This window comes from Haliaeetus albicilla, chromosome 27 (genome assembly GCF_947461875.1).
Source record: "Haliaeetus albicilla chromosome 27, bHalAlb1.1, whole genome shotgun sequence".
In the NCBI taxonomy this organism is placed as follows: Eukaryota; Metazoa; Chordata; class Aves; order Accipitriformes; family Accipitridae; genus Haliaeetus; species Haliaeetus albicilla.
Window position 1 is genome coordinate 16,235,942 of NC_091509.1, and position 17,192 is coordinate 16,253,133.

A 17,192-nucleotide genomic window follows, 5' to 3' on the forward strand; every position below is an offset into this window, starting at 1 on the left:
GCCAGGGCCCCCCCAATACGCGGCCACCACCACATCTGGAGTTGGGCAATCCAGCCAGCCCAGTGCAGGGGAGCAGCGGGGTCTCACCCAGCCATCACCATTTCACCCCTCCACGCAGCCCAGCATAAAAGCCCGTCCAGCTCCTGGGGGGGGCCACCTCTCCAGCGTCCTTCTTTTCCCTGGGCTCCCTCTCCTGCCCGGGCTTTGCCAGACCCACATCTCCCCTGTCCTGCCTGCAGCTGTACTTGCCCGGCTGCCAGACCCTGCCAGGCACAGAGCCAGCACACCAGCCCCATGCAAAGTGCCGCTCATTGCGTGCGGATAACCATGGGTGCTGCAGCCCACCTCTCCTCACCCTCCGTGGCTGCACAGAATAAAGACCTTCCCTTTTGTTTTTTCGTTGGTGCAAAGAAAATGCCGAGATAATGGGTGATAAGCGGCAATCTCTTGGGCTTGTCCAGCCAGGGAATCATTAGCTGTGCCCATTGTGCAGACGTTCGTTAGCGAGGCAGGAGGGGATGAGTCTGCCTTGCAAACAGACCAGGAACTCAGATTTCGGCAGTGTTGTCTTTATGGGAAGGGCTTTTTCATTCTTGGAAAGGAAAAAAAAAGAAAGATAGAAAGGTGTCTTTTCAGGGGAGTCTCCTTTTTCAGGATGCCAGTGCATTTTTGCAGTTTTTCTTGTTTGGATCAGACAAAAGCACATCCTCAAGATGGAAATGATGGCAAGAACTGATGGGTCAAAAGACAGTTTTGATCCAAAGAGCTTCTGCACCTTGTTACAGTGCTGAAACAAATTACAAAAAAATCCTCTTTCGGACAAAAGATAATATTTTGCCTATTGACAGATTCTCAGAAACTTTATTTGAACTCATCAAGGTGTGGGGAGGATTTAAAGCAGGTTCATCAGCTGGCTTCCACCCCCCAAAGCAGGAGGGGTGCAGGACATCTGAGATGATGGCACGGCTGAGGTGGAAACTCCTGCCACCTCTCCCAGCTCCGTGCCCTTCGGCAGCTCAAATGGCCCCGAGTCCCCAAACAAACCCACCCTCTGCTGCAACATCCCAGTTGCACAAGACATTTTATTCCCCTTTGCAAAAAAAAAAGGACTGGGAGGGTGCGTTGGTGGTCCCTGAGCGGTCGTGGCCAGCCGGGGGTCAGCGGGGCGAGAGGCACAGTGCCGGCTCGGCACGGCCCGGGGAGGCGTCCGGGGGGAATACGCGGAGTCAGTTCAGTACAGGCCTTCTTTAATAAAAACATGAGTCAGCTGCTGGCGTGGGCAGCGGATTTTCTAAACATCCCCTCATATCCTGAGAAAGGGAAAAAAAAAAAAAAGAAAACGGGAGGGGGGGGCTCGAGGGGGAAAAAAAAAAGAAAAGAAAAGAAAAAGAAAACAGGGAAAAAGGCCAGAATTGAAAGCAGACACAGGGAGAGAGCAGCTCCTTCCCTCCGGTTTAAGGAGGCGAGAGCCGGGCTGGTCCGGGCTCCTTTTGTTTCCCGTTAGCTGGGCCCTCTCCGCTCCAACTCATCGGCAGCCTGCGGCAAAACTCCCCTCTCCTTGCAGCCACTTCGGCTTCTCCTCCTTTTTTAAAATTTTTGTCCCCCCATCGCGCTCGTCTGCCGGGCTTTAATCGCAAGTTTTGCTCTGCAAAGGGTCCCCGCAGAGGGTGGAGGGAGGAAGTCGGAGGGACTCCGCTCCTCATTGGCGAGGCAACCTCCCCCCTTCTCCTCCTCCCGAGGTCTCTTTTATTTATACACGCACACACACACGCGTGCACATCCCTCGGCTCGGGGCTTTACTCCACGCTGAGGCCCAAGGCGGCTGGACCCCCTCCCAGGTGGGCTGGGGGCTGCTCAGGGTGCTGCTGAGATGCACTGGAGAGCAGAGCGAGGGCTTGGCTGCAGCCCAGCCCTGGCACAGCCTTGCCTCTCCTTTTGATTTTATTTTATTTTTTTTTCCCCTCCTCCCCTCCACTTCATTTCTTCCCTTCCCTCTCTTTCTCCTTTAAGTGGAAAAGCCTTGCCAGCTGGGGAAGGCTGGGAGGGCAGGGAGAGCCTCGGCAGGCAGCAGATAAAGAGCGCGGAGGAGAGGAAAGAATTTGGGGGCGGCCAGCGCCCGTGGGACGTGCGGCGCAGGCGCTCGCCCGGTGGGACCCTGCCCAAGGTAAGCCCTCGCGTCGCCCACCCGGGTGCCGGCTCACCCTCCCGCTCTCCGGACGGGAAACCTCACGCTGGAGGTGATACAGACCCCAGGTACCCTCTCCCCAAGTCAGGCTGGTTGCTTTGGAAGGGGCTTTGCTGCCCTGCAAGGGGCTGGCACCCCAAAATGCCCCGCCAAGCCCTGGGGAGGTGGTGTTTGGTGGAGAGCAGCCGAGTTCTGCGGTATCCAACGGGAAAAGCCGTCCCATCAGCTCTCGCCGGGTCCTGGGTTGGGATGGCTGCAGGGAGCCAAGGGGATGCTGCGGCTGTAGGGCAGGAGAGGGGACCCCGCTGCAGCGGGAGCAGGGCCTAGGGGATCTCTGCTTCTCCCTGGGGAGCTCTCAGTCCCTCCCTGGGTTGGGGGGTTACCCTGGCTCTCCCAGCCCGGCGGCTGTGGGAGGGCTGGGATGTGCGTGGGGATGGGGCTTCTCGCTGTTCCCAGTGAGACATTTTGGAGGCGTGAGCGTGCCCCACAGCAGAGCAGCATCACCGAAGCGTTAGACCGTCCGAACGCATCCATGGTCATCCCTAAATGCAGGGTGCTCCTAGGACCACGACGCTTCAGCCTGTGCCCTTGGTGGGACTCCTGTCCCCATGGGCCAGGCCAAGGTGGAGAAGGACATCTGCAAGTCCTGCTCTCAGCCTGCGCCCTGGCGTGCTGGGTACTGGAGGGGGGTAAAATCCCTCTGGGCATGGATGTGGGCAACCGCTCTGCTGTCCCAAGAGCCCAGGAGCTGAGGGCCTCCAACAGGCTGGAGCTGGTCTGGAATGAATCTGTGCTGACTCAGGCAGCCCTGACAGGCTGAGGACAGGGAGTTGCATGATCCGCAGGGTTTTGGTGCTCACTCTGGGACCATTGTGGGCTCAGAGCATCCAGCTCCTGCACTCACCTGCCAACTGGGAGACATTCAAAGCAGGACTTGTGGTGGAAAGGGATGTTGCGCTGCTCCATCCTTGCCCCAGAGCACCTGGGGCTTCTTAAAGCAGTGGGCAAATAGCTAAAAGTAGTCGGTTTGGAGTGCAAACCCTGTTTGTAGGGGCTCGACAGTCTCAAATCTTTTCAGAAGGTCTCCCATCGATGACAAGGACCAGCAATGTTGAGCCCCAGTGCTCCCCAGGGGCCATTGAGGGGCTGGTTGAAGGGTCATTTCCCCCTCAGCACCCCGCAGGACAAGGTGCCTGTGCACCCCATGCTCTCAGGAAAGGGGCACGTTTCATTCCGGCAGCCGGAGCCAGTGGCAAAGATGTGGCTTTGCCTGGCAGAGGGCATGTGCCGGGGGTGGGGCTCAGAGTGGGAGCCACCAGGTAGCCACCCTGGTTGGCAGCCAGCCCTGACCACAGTCTGATATGAGGCTTGAATTCACTCCTTGGTATTGATATCACTCAGGCTCGGGTGTGTTGTGGCCCTGGTGGCAGCTGCCAACCCTGGGCAGTGTCCCTGGGTTCAGGAAACACCCCCAAGTCAGTCTGTGCATCAAGGGGGGTCAGTGTGTTGGAGAAGCATCAAGTCACAGCGACCCATTTGCAGCATGCAAAGGGCTTTTCTCTCTCCCTAAAACCAGCTGTCCCTTCCTTCAGCTCAACAGCACGGAGGGTCCTCGCTGAAGGAGCAGACAGAGGGACCGCAGCCACCCACTTACCTGCCCTCGGCTCATCCCCCGCATCCCCACACAGGGCTGGGGGTTCAGGGTGCCCGCGGTCTGAACGGGGAGCACGGTCTGAACACAAGCACGGCCAGCTGTAATGCTGCAGTCAGGGAGGAGTTAGCCATGGCTTGTTGTCCAAAGTCCTGGGCATTGCTAGTGGAGTCCCACAGGGCTGTGGCCTGGGCTTGGTCCTCTGCGATCTCTACATTAACTGCCTGGATGATGGATGAGCACACGTACTAAATTCTGGGCTGGCACCAAGCTGGGTGGGCAGCCGCTGCGTGGGCAGATTGGAGCACAGGAGGATCCCACGGTCTCCGGGAGGAGTCCAGCATCAACCAGACAACAGCAAGCTGTGACAGCATGCTGCCATTAGGAAGGAAATATCAAATGGCTGCGCATGATCTTGGGAGCTAATAGCCCAGGCAGCTTGTACAGTGGGAAAGGATCTGGGGGCTATAGTAGACACAAACCAGATTGCAGCGTGGCGCAGGGAAACCCGCACCTCTTCCCGTGGGATGTGCTGAAAGGCACACGGCTGGAGGCAGCACGAACAGGCAGGGTGGAGAGAGCAGGTCCTTCCCAGCAAGTGATGCTGAGCGCTTCAGCAGGGATGCACATGGAGTGGAAAGGCTCAGGGAGAGCAGGGAGGGTGATCAGAAGCCCAGGAGAGGCTGCAGAGGACTGGGAGAGGGGTTGATGGGGCTCACTGCTCACTGGGTGTTGTGGGCTGGTAGCACAAAGTCTTTGTGCATGGGAAAGGTCGTTGCAAAGAAAAATGTTAGCTTTTAGGGGAAATGTCTGTAGGTTTAAAGACATGAGGCTGGGTGCCTTCAGCCCCACAGGTTTCAAAGGATGTGTCGGGCAAACCTCTGGCTGGGGAGATGTGGGCACTGCAGCAGGCAATGACCCTGTGATCTCTTTCAGCCTCATTTTTGATGGGTCTGCAACAGGATTTCCAAAGCATTCAGAACACTGTTAGGAAGAGGAGAGCACTGGGCCCTTCTCCAGGACTAGGGCAAGATGAAATTGTCTTAGCGAGCACCAGAGGAAAGCTGAGGTTAAGAAATGCTCTCTAGGTGCGAGAGCAATGCCGTGCAAGAAGAGACCATGTTGGCTGGCCGCAGCATTGGCCAAATGACGGACAGGTATGACCAGCCGCTGCCAGAGGGTCCGGGCAGGGGCTTCTCCGCCTGGCTCCACTCTGGGACCAAGCTGTCCCTGAGGTCCCTCTGGCCCTGGGGTCTGATGCCATGCTGAAGCAGGATGGGATTGCTATGGTGTTCATAGGGTCAGCCTTCGGCAAAGCGTCTTCCTGGGATGCAGCAGCAAAGGGCAGGGAGCAGAGGAGCCGTGTGGTGGCCAAATCCCATGGGAGCGCAGCTGCTGGCGCTGGCGGTGGGGGCTGCCTTTGGCCCAGAGCTGAAGAGAGCTGGGGACCACGCAGGCTCGGGGCTGGCTGGATGCATCCTATCCCTGTGAGGGAGGATCTGGGCCGAACACTTCGTGGAGTTTGTTTGTTTGTACTTTAACCAAGGGAAAGAAATCCCCTGGAGAGGAACTGCAAGGGGAGGGTATAGACTGGGTATTGTTTCCTGAGAGGCTGGAGCGGCTCCAGGAGGCTCCTTCCGCTCCGCCAGGCAAATTGGACATAACGAGGCTTGTTTTAGGGGTGGCTGTTTCCCCTCCTCCTCTCCCTGGTTGCCTAATTAGGCTCCCCGAGCCAAGCGCACCTCTGCCCTGCTCCGCTCCCACTGGGACACCTCCTCCTGGAAGCGCAGCGCTTTCCCGGCACCACGGGGGACACAGAGCAGACCCTGCCGGGACAGGGACACATGCCGGGGAAGCACAGAAGGGTGCTGGGATGGGTCATGTGCTGAGCAAGCGGGTCCCACAGGTCCATTGCCCCCCCCAGCCTGGTAGGAGGAGACATACAGTGGTGCGCTGCCCCTCACACTCTGCTTTTTCATCTTCCCTGGGCGCAAACCTGGGACACAGGCTGTGGCATGCCCTGGTCTGTGTTTGTGCCTTTCTCCTGCAACCACCAACCTGCAGAGCCAGAGGACTGTGGCGTGGAGACCCCATGCAGGGAGCTCACAAAAGATCCCACAGAAAGGCTGCTGCCAGGAAAGCCAATCTGGTGTAGTGCGAGCGGTGTATGTCCTGCACCCATGGATGGACTCGCCTTCTCTTGGGCATGCCTGCAGGGGCACCTGCTCATCTCTCTGGGTCTTTGCTAACACCCATCTTATGCCGTTCCCCGGGCTCAACGAGACCCAGTACGTGATGGGGCTTGCAGGAGGCTGTGGGGTGCAGGAACAGGGAAGGGTTGGAGAGTGCAAGGATATAACCAGGGCGCTGTGCTGGCTGTCAAACCCCGGGCTGCAAAGCAGGAGACAGATGGAGGAGGACGTAGCTTCTCCCCGCTATGGAAGGGGACTTCTCAGCACATCCCCACGGGCAGCACCAGGGCTGCTCGCAGGGACGAGGGTCCCAAAGCAGGCAGGAGACAGGCAAACCTGCCCCTCAGTGTGAGGCCCCATCCTGCCGGTCCCTCTGCCTTCCCCCTTCTGGCCCATCCACCATGCGAAAGAGTCTGTGACTGAAATCTTAATGCTACCGAGACACAGTAATTGGCACCAATTAAATTGCTACATTCATGTTTGAATTGCTTTAACTGGCGAGACACACTGTCTTATTTATACAAAAAAAATATGTTTGCTTGCGGGTTTGTCTGAACCGGGGCCAGCAGAAAATACACCATTTCGAGCCCTGCTCTCTGCAAGCACATTCTCCGCTCCCAAACTAGAAGTCACCTCGGCTTCAGCCTTTGCCAAGCAAATGGTTGCAGAACAGAAACCCTGCTTTCCTCGGGGCCGAGCGCTGCCGGCATCGCGAGAGGGGTCCCCTCCTCTCTCCCTGCAGGCAGCTGCCAAGTCTCCCTCTCCAGCCTGGGAGCTGTTTGGGAGAATATAGTCTGATTCTGGAATTCCTGGTGCGGGGAGCAGGACTTGGTGCCCATTTTAAAGCTGCACTCAGGGGAGGGCAGGGGGTGCTGGCAGCTGCCAGCCCCAGCGCTGAGTCCTGCCTCGGCTTCTCTTCTGGAGGATCCGTGGAGTTTTGGGGGCAGGAGATATTTGCAGAACATGGGTGCAGAAGGGAGCTGATTTTTGCTCTGTGAGGGAAGAGGAACCGCTGGAGGTTATAAAGGACCCTGCACACAGAATGGCAAGCACGGCTCATGCTGCGTGGCCAAAGCACATAGGAAGAGGTTATCCGAAAGGGAGGCATCCCTTGTGCAACCTGCAGATGCACAGGGAATGCGTTAGCTTCCTGCACCCCCTGCTCCAGAAAGCTCCATCGCTGCCCCCAGGTCCTGCTGTTATACAGAGGTGGGGGCCAGACCCTCATCATGTGGAATTGCCTGCGGGGGATCTGACCACGGCTTGCCAGCAGGCAGGAGGGGAGGCATGGGATGGGGGAGGCATGGGATGGGGGAGGCTGATCCCAGCACTGCAGCTCGGCTGTCCCTGCAGTCCTGGTCTTCCTGCCCCACAGGTGAGCTTAAGGAGGAGGGGGCAGGATCAGACCCTGGCACCAAGAGCTGCACCAGCAGCTGTGTTCTGCTCCCTCTCAGGAACCCAGAAGTAGCAGGGCCAAATCAAACACAGCCCCCCTCTAAAAGCAGCCTCTGCCCTTTGCACCCCAGCACTACCTGGCCCCATCCTCTTCTATCCTGGCCACAGTTTCAGGCTTCTCTCCGGGTCCTGCAGATGGGCCAAGTGTGCCCTGACCGCAGAACTGGTGAGTGCCTAATCCTGGCCACGAGAGCCTAAAACCCCAGAACAAAGCAATTAAGCTCGGGTACCTCGCAGGCAGCCGAGAACAGAAAAGCCAACGCATCCACGCAGATTTTCTCCTCCTCCCTGGCAGATCCACATCTCAGGGAAATTTTCAGAGGAGGATCAGATTGCTCAACCTTCACTGGAATGTGGGGCTGGTAAGATCACAACACTCTGCTCCTAGGGCTTTGCAAACCCCCTACATCCTACTAGGGCTCAGGATAGCTCTTTTTCTCCTCCTGCCTCCATCAGCTGATGATTAGTGGTTAATTAGAGCCAGTCGGGACCTTTGGCTCCAGCCCTGGCCCCATTATAGCAGCCACCCTCAAACAGTGACTGTAAGCAGGTGATGGAGATGCTGATGTGCTGGGAACTGTTTTCCTCCTCATGTATACCTTAGCAGAGTGCTTCCCTTGAATCACTGCAGGAAGGCAGCCACCGCTTTCTGGCAGCCACGGCAGAAGAGCAAGGAAAGCTCTGGGGGTGCCAGGACATGGGATGAGCAGCCAGGATGGTGCCTGACCCTTGGTCCCACATGCCCTGCTTCCCATCTCCGCTCTGCCAGTGATGGGAAAAAGCAGCAGGCGAGCGGATGGGCTCTGCTCAGAGGCAAGCGCCATCCAGCCCCACGTGCTTGGGAACTGGGACCCCCCGAATATGCCAGTTTGGGGGTGGAGGGGCCAGGGAGCTCTTTCAGTCACTGCTGCCAGCCAGCCCTGAGGCTTTGCTAGCCGGCTGGAGAGGCCAGCGGTGAAGCGACGCAGGGAGCTGCGTGGGTCCTGGCCCGTGGTTTAGGTGCCCTGCAGCCACGCTCATAACTTGCATTGCTCACATGCTTGTGAAGCAGCGTGGTGTGTTCTCCTGAAAATGTCTTTGCTGTCGGGGGCAATGGACAAGTTGGGGGATGGTCACGGACAGCCCCGGCTGGGCTCTGTTGCGTCCTTTAGAGCATCCCGCTGGCGAAGGGCAGTGGGAAAGGCTGAAACGCTCCCAAGGGGCACGTTTGTGCCTCCCCTGGGGGGGTCATCGCCCTGCAAGGGGTGAGCCCCGAGGCTGAACACAGCCCTCCTCCCCACACCCGGCGTGACCATCCCCAGTCACGCACGCCAGACTTCAGGGCTGTGCTCCAAAATGCTGGCGAGCCCCCAGCACCACCATAGACCAGTCCCAGCACCACCACAGGCCAGCCCCAGCATCACCATGACCCTGGCACCCACCGGCTGCCCTAGGGAGACCAAGGTGGGGGCAAGATCCAGCCGGCGCGAGGAGTGGGGTACGCAGCAAGGGACAGCCAGGCATCACATCAGCCTTGCCCGGCACGTGGCAGCCGTCCCTCCCGACACCCCCATCCCTCCTTCCTCGGTCCCAGGTGGGCCCTGGTCCTCGCCCAGGGTTTTCCCACAGCCCGGGCCAAGATCGCAGGCTCCGGGGAGCAGCCCCACCAGCCCCCAGGGCCCGGCCTTTCCTCCAAAAGCGGAAGCGGGGGAGCATGCGCAGCCGAAAGGGCCACGAATACCAACACTCGGGGGCTGGGGGATTATTTATAACGCTGGCACCTCTCCAAACAGATGTTTCGTTTTATTTTGAACTTGCACTAAACAGGTCACTCGTTTCCTCCGTCTCCCATGGGCTTAAAACAGAGGGGGAAAGCGGGAGGGATTAGGGGTGAGAGAGCAGGGCTCGCCGTGGTCCCACGTCCCCCCGTGCCAGCTCCTCACAAACGATGGGTTGCAAATAGATAGCCCATGGCTGGAGGTTTGCTGGATCGCTTGCATGGACGTCGCAGTCGCCCCGCGCTCGGAGAGGGAGGATGGCTGCAGCCAAAGCGGGGCTGCGTAGGGCTCGCCACCCCACCCCATTCCTCACATGGCTGACCCCAGGGCTGCTGAATCATGCCGTCGGGGCTCAAACGTGGACTCGTCATCCTCCCCGGCAGCCTCCCCCCCAGCTCTGGAGCCATGGTCCTCATTTTCAGCTTTCTGACAGATGTTGTCAAAGCCTGTGATAGCCCGTGGCAGGCTGGCCCGGAGGAGGCTGGCTGCGCTAGGTCGTGTCCTGCCGTCTTGCTGCAGGACCAGCACCCTCATGACCACACAGCCACCTCCTCCAGGTGCCACCAAAGCTGGGGACCAGGATCTGGGGTCCTGGGCCGGGGCCCCGGTTGTGCCAGCCCCGTTCTCTGCAGCAAAGGCAGGCAGGAGAGCTGTCCCTGCCTGTGGGCATGGTGGCCCTGCGCTCGAACTGTCCCAGAGGTGGCATCTGCCCCTGCTTTGACCATCTCCTATAGAGCTTGGTCCACACCAGGGTTGTGGCTTTAATCACGTCTTCACAGACCAAGGAGCTCTGGCAAAACCACTCAGAGGGTTCAGGCATTCGCAACGCTGCCTGTGAGTGCTTGTAAAACCTCACCTCTGCGTGACTAAAAGAAAACCCCAAACCTAAGCATGCTGCAAACTGGCACCAAGGGCTCTCAGCACCCCTTGGTCTCACCAGCGCCTGGGTAAAGCCTCAGGACCCCCTTGGCGCTGACAGATGGCTGGGTGAGAAGGGTTTTGCCCCTAGATGTTCATCCCTTGGGCAGGGATGGCCTGTGGGACCCCGGGGACTCCCCAGCCCCTCTGCTCCTCAGCCTGGTTTCAGATTTCCTACCTCTGTGTTTTATCAGCAGCTGTTTATGAGCCTTGGGACGACAGGCTCCCTAAGTGTGTGCCCTGCCTAATTCTAGCCATGTGCTGGGAAAAAGAAAAAGGGCTCTGTGATGATAATCTGGCCTGTGAGTAAACATGGTGTCATGGGAGCCGAGGGACCCCAGAGGAGAGATGTTGCAACTCCGCACGGTTCCAGCCAAAGGAAGAAAAAAAAAACCGCTCAGTTTTATTTAGATTAAAGGGTGGGAAAGAAGCAGTCGCGGAGGACGAGGGGAGGGTGGCAGAGGAAAACAGGACAAGCCAAGGAGTTTCATTGCCGGACAAGCAAGGCTTGGGTTTCAGGGGTCACCAGCCTTTGCTCGGGGAGCTGTTTGCCTTCAAAAGCGGGGGACGGTGCCCCCCCAGCCAGGAGAAGCCCTCACTCCCTGGCTGTAAGGGCATTGATCATGGGATCCATACGGGGCTTTTTTTATTGCATACGGGCACCCATGATCTCACTTAATGACTCAGATGCGCTTAGACAAAGAAGAAATAAAGTATATTTTACTTCCCGCTAATTTGCACCAGATGTCCCTGGCCTGCTTGGCAAGACGGCGGGACCAGTGAGCATTGTGGGAGCGCCTGGAAGCGCAGCCCCAGCAAGAAAAGGGGCTAGAAATAGAAAGACAGAGGAAGAGAAAGGACCGGCGGCTGTGTGAGAGGCCTGGCTTCGCTTCTCCGCTCCTTCCTTTGCCATGGTCGTGCTGCCGCCAGCCGAGATGCTCTGGCGGGCTGGGCCAGCGGCCAGCACCTCTGCCCAGCATCACCGGAGTGGGGAGGCTCAGGCAAGGGGAACACAGCCAGGGGAGAAAAGCAACGCGGGGCAATGGATGCAGGAATTGCCCCTGGAAATGCAAATGGGATTTGCTGAGAGGGGGCTGTGCACCCTGATTTCCAGAAGACAGCACATCCCCTGGCTGGTGGTCGATGGTCTGTAGGGACCAGAGCTCCTTCCAAGGTGGCTGTCAGGGCAGCCGTGGCTGCTCTTCTCCTCTCTGGCATGCCGAGCCATCCCCTTCCCTGCACACCAGCTTTGCAGGCTGGTTCCCAACTCCCACAGCTCTGGGGGTGCTTGCGGGACACCCAGACTGGTTCTCTGCAGGGCATTAGTGGTTGTGGAGGAAAGGCGAGAAACGTGGTCTAGGCATGCTCGGGAGGAGGGCAGTGGATCAGGAGGGTCTCCTTGGTGTGGATGCCCATCTATGTAGATCTCTTATGGTTTAAGGCAGTTGCAGGGCTAGAAATGGTCCTGGCCTATGTGATCAGTGCTTGGGGATGAGCAGCATCGTGATGCTCGTGCCAGCAGTGGCTGCCACACATGCTGAGATGCTCTGCCATAAGCACTGCACTGTACACATGCTGGGAGCAAGCACAGAGGGAAGGGGGCTCAGACGTGTGGCAGGGCACGCTGAGTGAAGTCAAAGGAAATTCTTGCCTTGTTACCCAAGAATAGTCAAGACTGAGCCCACACAACATATTTTGGGCATTAGCAAAGGCATCTTTGGTTTACTAGCACCCTTAAACTAGAGGTAGGTCTGGAGTGGGGGAACAGTAATAAATCAATAAGGTCTGGTGATGCTTGAGCTCCTTAGCAAGGCACTGCAAGGTGGGGAGGAGTGGCAGAGATGGCTGAAGGATGGTCCTCCCTAAATAAAGGTGGGACCATCTCCAGCAGAGGCTGGATGTGGCTCTTGCTTGTATCCAAAACCCTGGGCGTAGCCCTGCTCCCACTGCAGAAATTCCTGTCCAAGTTCATCAGCCACAGAGGCATCAGCCCCCGGCCACCGCTCACAGCAGTGAGTGGGGGAGTGGGAGAGGAGGCGGAGGAGAAAGCTCAGCTGTCATCAGATTTGGGATGCAGGAGAAACGGGAGTGGGCTGCTCTGGAGAAGTTGCAAAGTCATGAGACGGGGAAGCACGAGACTTGAATCCCAGTCCTGGCGCAGCCGTGGTTGTACCGTGTGGCCTTGGCTGTGCCGTTTGACCTCTCTCCTCTGGCCCTCTTGCCCATGTTCTGCCTACGAAAGCATGGCTCCGTGGGCCGTCAGAGCCTGGGGTGCCCTCTGCACAGTGCTGCTGCTGCTGCTCAGAGATGTCAAGGTGCCCCCGTTTATCCCATCGCCCCATGCAACGCACTGCAAAAACACGAGGCTAGAGATGCTCAGAGAGGCTTCAGCAGTGCCTGGCCCCAGCCAGCTATAGGACACTTTCCTTACACCAGCGCGGCAGTGGGCTGGGAAACCCAACAGCCCTGGAGCTGGCTCAGCTCTCCCTCATCTCGCCTGCAAACACGGCTTGCCGCTCTCCATGTCCGGAGGAGGAGCGACCGCCGGGTGCATTCCTGCAGCCACGCGTGCGGCGTGCCGGCCAGGCTGATGTGATTACAGAGGAGAGATAAGGACAATGCGGTTGTGTCACCAGGCAGGGACGGTCGCCTGTATCTGTGTCTTGTTTGGACTCAAAACCCTCCCAGTCATTCACGGTCCTGTGGTGCCCAGCTCCCAGCCTTGCTGGGCAGCAGCACGGAGGCGAGCAGAGACACGTCGTGCGGGCTGGCGTGGAGCCGTCCTCCCCCGCGGCACTCGGAGGAGCCCCAGCGTGGAGCCGTCCTCCCCCGTGGCACTCGGAGGAGCCCCAGCGTGGAGCCGTCCTCCCCCACGGCACTCGGAGGAGCCCCAGCGTGGCCCCAGGGACCCGAGCTCCAGGGAGAGTGCAGCCACCCCACAGGCTCGTGGGGCTGAGTGTGGGCGCGGGGCTGCATCGCCCAGCCAGCCTGGCCTCCCTGCAAGCCAGCTGACCTCCTGTCTCCTCTTCCAGCCAAATTCCTCTTTTAGAATAATAAACAGTGCAGCTCAAGAGAAAAGCTCCCTGCCCTGTTGGGCCAGGTCGCATGACGGTGCTGGAGAGGGACAGAGGGAAGGTCTGTACCCGTGCTGGTGGGGAGGAGGGTATGGTGAGGGGTATAATGTGGGGATGGAGAGCTGCGACTTCAACTCGGTGGCTGCAAGGTGGGAGGCTGCTGCGGAGCTGCAGGGCTGAGTGAAGGGCACTGAACATGGCATTGCTGCAGGACCTCCCTGGCCTCCAGCCATGTGCCAGGATGGGTGGAGGCAAATGGTCCCAGGGCTTGAAAATACTCAGGTCCTAGCCTCTGGGAAGGATGTAGCAGTCCGAGGGATCCATGGCACCCTGCTTACCCATAGGGATGGGAGGAGACAATCCAAGACAGCGGTGCATCGTGTAGGTGCCTTGTTTGGGTCCCTGGATGGGATAACCTCTGGGCACCTGCTTTTGGATCACTGAGTGGGTTTGCACCCACCTCAGCTTCTCCTTGTCTGGCACTCATAGGGTGCATCTTACTGCTCTTGCTGAGAACAAAAGCTGAGATTGAGGAGGGAAACAGCAAGTGCTCTCAAGGCTGGCAGTGAGCTGGGTGCATTTGCATCCCTTATGAAACGCCTGTGTGCACGCACATGTGCAAGCACACATGTCCCTGTGACAGGGTGAGAAAGGTTTGTCCTTCTGCTAGCCAGGCTCAATGTGCATCCTGCAAGACAGGCAGAGCTCAGCATCTCCAAGCATGCCTCTCACCCTGGCTAGAGCAGACAAACAAGGGAGAGGTCACCACTCTTTACGAGACGTTGCCACCCTCCCACTCTGCTTGGGAAGCATCTCCAAGAGAAATGCCTTTCTGCAAAACCAGCAGCTTTATTAAAACCAGCTATGAACACAGGGGAGGCGGCCAGAGGCAGCAGGCGGAGGCTGCAGGGCTCTCACTGAAGCAATACCCATGCTAGCCCAGCACCAGCATGCACCCGCACCCAGCTCCCCGGCTCCAGCAGAGCAGTGGTGGAGTGGTGGATCCTGCAGACATCACTGGTGGAGTGAGGGACCTATCTGTGTGGGTAGAGGAAGCCACGATCTCGCCTGCAACAGGACTAACAGTGACAGCCGTGAAGCTGGACAGGCATCTAAAAGCTGAGCATGAGCTTGGGAAGACCTTAGCTGCTGGCAGGCAGATAGTGGGGTGGGGGGCGGTGAATACAGCCTGGCTTGTGCATGCAGGCAGGGAGGGGTGAAAGGAGAGGATCCCAGTTGTTGCTTACAACCTTGAACATTGAATAATGGATGAATCACACACCTTTGTAAAGGAGAATTGGGAAACAAAGCTAATTGTTCTCATGGCAGTGCCTTGGGGAGCAGTGAGATTAGGTTGTCCATCCTCCTCTCTCCTGCAGGTTGGTGCTCTCTGAGGGTGTGTGCAGTGAGGCCACATTCATTTACAGCCTGAATTTCACTTTGGTCCTTTCATCCTACCCACCCCCAGGTCTTCCCTGTAAATGCTCCCATTCCCCTTGGCAAATGCAGAAGAGAGAAGGAGTCACAGAGGGGTTTTCTGGAGGGGGGAGAGAGAAGCTGCTGAATAAGCTGGAGACCTGGAAGGATTTGCTGGTAGATCAGACTTTTGTTGAGCCAAAGCAAGAGAATAATAAAAACATCTGACAAGCGCACGTCATTTACAAACCATTTCCTCCTTAACATCAAGCAGACCAGGAGGCCACTCCAGGGCCAAGAGGCAGCAGAGCCGCTCAGTAAGAGACAGTGCCTGGGGCCAGGTCAGCAAGTCCAGATTGCCACTAGCCGTCCTCGTGCCTGGCAAGCAGCTCCTCAGAGCACTGTGCTGGCATCACAGGGGCTTCTCCTCAGGGTCTGCCTTGGGAGCAGGTTCAAAATGCCTCTGGCACTGGGAGAGGGGAGGTGGCCCAGTGGCAGGGTCACTGATTGCAGCATGGCAGAGCCGTGAAGTTCAGCTCCATGCAGGAGCATCCCCAAGTTCAGGACTACTGAGCTCATTTCCCCCCAGTTTTGTCCAGGCACAGAGGAAACCTTTTCTCCTTACTCTTCCCCTCGTTAGCATCTTCATTTTGCTTTTCCAAAATACTTATCCCCCTCCCTGCAGGTGCGATGGGGAGGGTTACCTGTCACCCCATTACACGGGGGACAGATCCCACTGCTCTTAGGGACCTCTGGCCTTATCTCTTCTGGGCTGTTGGTTTGCACCAGAGAGGGCTGAAAATGCTCTGTGGGAAAAGATTTCTTGAGAAATGTCGGTAAAAGGGATTTTTAACTAAAAAGCCTCTTAAATATTCCCTTTAAATATATATATATTTAAAAGTTAAATACAAAGAACTCAGGGTTTTGTGGGGTTTCTTTGGGCTTGTTCTATTTCATTGGAAGGAGCAGAAAATGTGGGAGGGTTGGAGGGAGATCTGTTTTCTAGCAAGTTTTATCTCACTGGGACTGAGGGAAGCAAAAACTAAGGGGAAAAAAGGCAAGCAGTAAAGCAGAGGGAGGGAGAAAGGCAGGGCTCTGCAGCGGGGGGAGCGGCATTTCGAGCAGACATGAGCAAGAGTTGACACAACTGCTGGAGCCTCCAGCAAAATCCCTGTTTACCAGCGGGAGATGCCTTAGAAACAGCTCCTTCTGCAGATCCAGCGTGAGGGAGAACCAACCACCCCACGGGGAGGGAAAGGCTGAAAACTGGAAAGAGACGGGAGGTTTCTGAGGTGGAGAAAGGAGCCCAGGGCTCGAGTGAAGGCTCGGGGACCCCCCCTGCCTGGGGTGGCCGAGGGACCCCTCCTCTGCCGGCAGTGCTGCGCTCATCTGGCTTTGCTCTTGGCAGGATTCGGTCACTGAGCCACGGAGCCCGCCATGCTGCGCCCCTCTCTGAAGACATGTCTCTGGCTCCTCACTGGTGAGTGCTGTGGCTGGGGAGGTGTGTGCAGGATTGGGCCCTGCGCGGGGATGCCGCCCTGGGATGCTCACTGCGGGGCAAGGGGAAGGAAAGGAGCAATGCCGTGGGGAGGCACAGGAGCGCACAGCGCGCTCCAGGCGCATTTGTCCCTCCTAAAGACTCAGGTCCACGGCTCATGCCGACCCAATCCTATGGCAGGGTGGGTGTAAAGTCCTCACCTGCTTCATGCTGATGCACAGCTGGGTGGAAGGAGGAGAACTTTGCAGAGGGAGCACTGCCATGCACGCTCAGCCCTTAGCAGACACCCGAGAACCCACATTAGCTGGGCATTACGGACACCCCCACAGCAGGAAGGATTCGGTCAGACCCCATATATACAATAACCACCCACAGCAAGGCAACGGGGCATGTGGCCGCATCTGGGCTATTTACAGCATTGCTGTGAGTCCCTGGGGGTTGTCCCCAGCTGCCATCCCCACCCGTGGGGACACCAGAGAAGAGCACATGTCCCAGCCCCACTGGGACATCTAGGCAAAGGGTGAAGCAAGGAAGCTGGGAGAGACACAGGGAGCCATTCAGGAAGACCTTGCCTCCTCTATTGCTTCCAAAGGATTTCCTGCAAGGTTTTGCTTTCATTCCTTTTTCACTTTCTTGTAAACCGACATTGTTTCAGCCTAGTCTGTGTCCTGTCTGACACTGTCCCTGTGGAGAGGCAGCCAGCAGAGCAGGGAATTGCCTCATCTCCTCCTCTCCCCCTTGCCTGCTAAATGCATGGCCTTTCCAAGCCTTTGAAGGTGCATCCAAGACCTATCTCTGCCTTTACAGAGACAGGGTCATTTTGGGACCAGCAGTACTATCTATACTGTCAGCTCCCAGGTTATCTAGACCACTCACAGGATGTATAAAAGCCAAGGAACTGAGCAAACATGTGGGGGAGGCCCAGGTCACCCCCATTTCCAGCCCCGTCCTCACCAAGGGTGCCCCTTGGGCTGGGGCAACAGCATCACAGCATGGCTGCCTCCCAGCACAGCCCTGTTTGCACCCACAGTTTAAACGGCTGCCCC

The 17,192-nt window shown here is 57.7% G+C and overlaps 1 long non-coding RNA gene across 1 annotated transcript; it reads left to right on the top strand.

The window, feature by feature from the left end:
- Positions 1 to 1,423: 1,423 nt before the first annotated feature.
- LOC138682324 (uncharacterized) lies at positions 1,424 to 16,126 on the top strand. Its single transcript, XR_011322429.1, has 3 exons — positions 1,424 to 1,838; positions 2,011 to 2,164; positions 16,057 to 16,126. It is a non-coding gene; the product is annotated as an uncharacterized lncRNA (long non-coding RNA).
- The last annotated feature ends 1,066 nt before the right edge of the window (positions 16,127 to 17,192 follow it).